Genomic DNA, 5,808 nt, shown 5'->3' on the forward strand with positions numbered 1-5,808 from the left:
ATCCATCCATCCATCCATCCATCCATCCATCCATCCATCCATCCATCCATCCAGCTGTCTGCTTGTTTTATTTTGAAGAGTTCTTCCTGCTGTGCATTCTGTTAGCTGGACTTCCTGTTTCAGCCTCACACCTGCGCTCAGTTTGCAATCAGCGCACCTGCACTGCATTTGCCATCGCCGTCCTCAGAGGTTCCCGGTTTTCAGTCCAGTCTTGTCAGCTGGTTTTTAGTTTTCTTAACTTCAGCTGGGGTTTGACGTTCGTCCGTTCGAGTCTCGTTATCGCCCGTCGCTGTAATCGTAAGGAGGATGATACTGTTTTTTGTTAGTTTTTTGTCTGTTAACAAAATATCTCACGACCCACTGGATGAATTTTAATGAAACTCGCAGAAAGTAATCATCGTACGTTCATTTATTACTGATTAACTTGTAGAGTTGACACTACAGTATTCAAGATGGCTGCCAATTGACCTTCAGAAACATAAAAAATGTTAATAACTCAGCCGGTTTTATACATTTTGACGTAAAACTTGCTGTGGTTGTAGCTAGTTGTCATCTCCAACACATATTTTGAGCGATATCGGATTGAAGACCTTTGTTTATAATTTAGCCAATAATTTATTTGAGTCAACTATGTTTGTCTGTTAGCAAAATATCTCATGAATCACTGGATGGATATAAATGAAACATCCAGGTAATAATTAATAGATAAATATCTACAGTTGATTAAGTTTTGACACCAACCCATACCAAGATGGCCGCCACAGCTAACTAAACTCTGAAAACCCCAAAATGGATAGAATTCAGTCGATTTGTCAAATATTGTTTTCAAATTTAATGGGGTAGTAGCTGAGAGTCACTCATAACTCATACTTAAGGCACTACTAATTAAGTGAGATATTTACTTAACACTTTTGCATTAATTGTTGGCGTTGACCCTGCTTGTCTGTTAGCAAAATATCTCCTGAACCACTGGAAGGATTGTAATGAAACTTTCAGGAACTCTACAATTGATGAACCTTCAGAGTTATTCCAAGTTCACGTTACATTATTTCCCTTGTATTCTAATTTCTAATCGGTGTGAAAAGGAGAGAGCAGCTGAAAGAAAAACAACAACAACTCAGCAGAGAGCTGTTGACATTTTCAAACGCAGAACAACCTGTTTGTTTTATTCGAATCAATCCAAATCATCTTTAAATTATTGTATTCTCGTTTGTCGATGGCTCCTCTGTTTCATTCACGCATGACGAAAATGTAAAATCTGATAAGACGTGTTTTCACTTTTCTGCAGTTATTCTTAAAGTGAATAATTTAATCTTTGATTTTATGTTGACCTCAAAACCTAAAATAACTACACCATCGTTATTTATTCATGTGTTTATGGGACAAAAGAGATTTAACTCATAGCTCAGATGATTCTTATTTGGCTGTTTTAAAATGTGTGGGTAATGGACTTTAGATTTATTATTTTGAAGTATTCTAATTCTTTCCAGATGTTTTTTTTTTTTTAAATATGTTTGCTAGGCTCTAATGAGGAGCTTGGCTTATTTTATTTTTATCTTATCTTTGCCTTTATAAAGTAGAGGGTGGTAGAGGAGATGATTTTTGTTGAAAATGAACACAAATTATGTAACTAGTAGTGTTACTATTCATGGCATGTCTGCAATTCTGAGAGAAGCGGCTTAATTAAAGTACATAAAATATAAATGAATATTACTGGTAATGTTTTTCTACTTGTGTGTTCAGAACAGGAATAAAGTTTTTTATGAGTTATGTAGATTTTTTTTGCAGTGTAGGAACAGTTAAAGGATGCACATGAATAAACATACATAATACTTTGTAAATAAAACGTGTGTAATTTATTATAGTTGGAGACTGAGCTCTCTGAAATCAATTAGAATCATTTGAAGTTATTAAAGGTACTTGTTGCAAAGTATAGAATCAAACATAAAATGGTTTCTTGAACTAATGGTGCAGCCTAAAAGAGTTTACTCCAGTAGTTTTCCAGATAAATTGATATGCAGTTTTTAATGTGGGGCTGCACTCAATGTAAACAAAGCACCTCGTTGAGTCAAAACCAGTGGACTCTGGAGTCCTGATCTGCATCAGGCTGCCTGTGTAGCTAAACAGATTAAGGTTTATCGTTTGAGCTGTTCTCAGCCACTTCGGGTGTTTCTGTAGCTAAACACGCGTGGTAGTTGGTAGAGGCCGACCGATTTATCAGTAGGGCCAATAATTTAGGCTGGTAATAGTCATTGGGGGACTTTTTGTATCGGTCATAATTGTCCCATTATGTGCCGTTATATGCACTTCTAATTTTCACCCCGATAAATGCTGGAACCATCTGTAATTGTACAATTTATCCAGCGGAGGGCACATGAAGACTACTTTCAAGTCATGGCCTTAAGTTTCACTTTCACCTTCAGCGCAGTCGAAGCAGCGAACAATACTGTGTAGCGTATTTTGCTGAACAGAGCATGGTAAATTTATTTGAACCGATCTGTAAAACAAATCAATAATAATAAATTCTCTTCAATCCTCCAACCTGCTTGTCATTATCTACGTGCCTCTCAAATGAGCAAGCTAACGTTTAGATAACCTAGCATAGGCCTTGTTAAACTTTATCCAGAACAATAAATCTAACGTAGCGGTAAACGTATATCCGCATTAGTAACGTTATCCTTGTCGTCCTCAATGAAATGCGTTGTTTGTCTGAAATCTTCTCTGCAAAGATATAAACTCTGCTGTGGTCATTACTAATTAGACCTTCACCAAACGTGACTGACTGTTTAAACAATGAACAGGAAGGGCGTTTCTTTGTTTAATTTATATTATTGTAACACACTTGATAACTTTATGGTGACTAGTGGAGGGCAGAAAATGTGAACGCACATTAGGAAGACCATTTTTATGACCACTGCACCACTGGTAAACCTACTGTGGGGCTACGTATAGCGTGGATCTGATTAGCTTAGCGTCATGGTTGCTAACAGCTGCGCTAAATAAACAAGCCCCGCCCCACTCGCTGCTTACTTCGATTCTTGGAGGTGAACAAAGCTCAGAAAATTTCAGCCATTATATCGATTATCGATGGATGCCTTCCCCTCCCAATATCTGTATTGGCGATAGCCAGAGTTTCCATATTGGTCGTGCTCAGTAGTTGGTTTCTGCTCACAACATCTGTATTTAAAGACACATCAGTCACTGACGGGAAACAAAGAGCTGATTGTGTGACTTACTTTACGATTGTTTTTCGGTGCCCGGTCATCATGACTTTGCAGTGACTACTTTAAATCTGGAATGAATGAACATCAGCTTCTGGACGCCTAAAGATGTTCCACGACTTGTCAGCGCTCAGAGTTTACGCTGGGAATCGGTTCCAACAGTTTTTAGCTCAGTTTCTGTAAAACTGACAGCGTTGCTAAGGTTATCTGTGGCGGACATCTTGAATCGGGTTAACTCCAAAAGTTCATCAATGTCGCTGTTCATCCAAAGATTACAGTCTGAGAGTTCAATTAAAATCCATCACATGTTTCATGAGATATTTTGCTAACAGACAGACGGATAAATGCATGCTCAGAAGCGATTATAAGATCATTTGCCTTTCATGGTGACGAGAACTAAATATCTTATTAAATATTTTACATTTCATGAATGGATTGTTAACATGTAACTGTTTAAATCTATTTAACATTTAATGCACGTTGAACGCAGTTGAAGAACAAATAAAATGCCATTTAAATGTCAGGTGAAGAATGTCAGGTTTAATTAGTGAAAAACAAACGTTAGTGTTTTACGAGCAGCTCGGGTTCTTTTTCCTGTAAAACTTGAGGATTTGATCTTTCTAGGGTTGAACCTTGGGGCTAGTTTGAGCCGCAGCGCACCGTAATCATTAACCTGAACAAGGTTTCCGCTGGCTCGCCTGGTGTGACCGTTGCCACGGCAACGCTCATTAACATTTTATAATCAATGATTTCTGTGTGGGGTCGGGTCAGGGGCGTGGCTGAAGTGTTTTCCTCTAACTGTGGGATAACGGACGCATGAGAGGCGCTGCAGCTCAGGGACACGTCGTTATCGCCCGCCTGCGAAAGCTGAGCGCTAACGTTGATGCGATCCAGGATTTCACAAACCATAAAGACTTCTTTTGTCTTTGCTCCTTTCTTCGTGCACTTGCGGCTTGTTTCCTGTTTCAACCTGCGCCGCTGCCTCATCTCCGGAGCTCTGCTTGTTGAATATCAGAGCTGCGAGAGCCTTGTAGTTTTATTTTTCCTTTAGTTTTATAGTTTATTAGAAACATTTCCCCACGGCTCACGAAACAGGAGTTTCCTAATTGGCTGTGCGTGAGTTGTCCGCGTAAAGGTCTTTTTGGTTGCTCTGCTCCAGAGATGGCAACAGTGCAGTTAGCTCTGGACTCGAACAGAAATGATCAAACCACAACAACCAAAAAATTCAAAGGTTTGAAAGCAAAAGCAACATTTGATCGTTTTTTAATTCGGTTGGAGCGGAGCTAAGAAATCTATTTCTCAATTAGGAGCCGTGTGCCGGCGCTGCTTAAATTGGCAGCGGTCTGTAATCTCTTCTGTCTCCCACGGCAACAAAACATCCACCCATCACATCCTTTCTCATCTTTTTACACTTCTCTTCGTTCCCCTTCCATCCACTGGCCAATCAGAGCGCTGATCTATGAAGGATTTGGTTTGTTTCACTTCCTGGCCCTTAAATCTTTACTACATTCTAAAAGAAGTCTCTGATTTCAAACTCAGATGCTTTAATTATGCCGACGGCTACAGGAACGCTAACATGGCTAAATTCAAAATCCTTCATTTTGAGGTAAAACCGAGAAATTCACCCGAGCTGTTCTTGCACAAAAAGTGACTCAGCTGTGTGGAAGTGCTTACGAGCCGTAACCATCAGGTGAACACCAAGTGTGGTGGCAGAAACCCTGCGGCGTGAGGCGGCAACATTTTGCTGAGATGAACGCTGACAACAGATGCAGGTTTGCCTGAACCAAAACAGAGGGTGGCATCAGGAAATGCAGCCTCACCTGGCAGCAACTCAGCAGAACAACAGGCTGCTCAGACGTATCATTACAGGATATCAGGTTTCTAATCAACTTTATTTTTCTACACAAACCACATTTCTAAAAGGATTTACAAAAATATCCTTCTACTAAACATGTTCAGGACATAAAACACAACAAACAATAAAAAGTAACAAAAATGATGAATACCTAAAGATACGGAAGAGGACCAGGGCCACGGTGCAATAATTGTTTTTTCCCCTTAATTCTGAGAAAAGTCATAATTCTGAGATTTCCTGAAATGTTTAGTATTTTGTTTTGCCATTTATTTTTAAATGCAAAAACACAAACCAGTGGTACTCCGTTGTCTCCCTTAGCGGAGGGATTTTATAGTGAATGTTTGTAGGTTTCACCTTGAGTGTTTTTCTGGACTGGAATTAGGAATGCAAGTAAACCTTCATGTTTTTAGTGCAATATATTAAAGCAGGCAGGAGTTAGACGTAAGCTTTTATTTTTTTGCTCGTCTGAGCCGACGCAGAGTGACGAATCCTGGAGAAATCAATTTTACTCATGACCAGGTGCAGTGGTGGAACCAGGGGGTGGCCAATGGTGGCCTTGGCCTCCGTAGATTAATCTTCGGCCAACTCTATCATTAAGGAAACTATACTTTGAAGCAAAATAAAACTAGAAGTTATAGTTTACTCAAACAGTTGGGGTGGCAGGTTTACATTATGTAAATATATATTTATACAGCGGTCTGTTGTTTATCAAGCAGTAGTTTATATATATAT

This window comes from Nematolebias whitei, chromosome 9, assembly GCF_014905685.2.
Source record: "Nematolebias whitei isolate Nwh7 chromosome 9, NemWhi1, whole genome shotgun sequence".
In the NCBI taxonomy this organism is placed as follows: domain Eukaryota; kingdom Metazoa; phylum Chordata; class Actinopteri; order Cyprinodontiformes; family Rivulidae; genus Nematolebias; species Nematolebias whitei.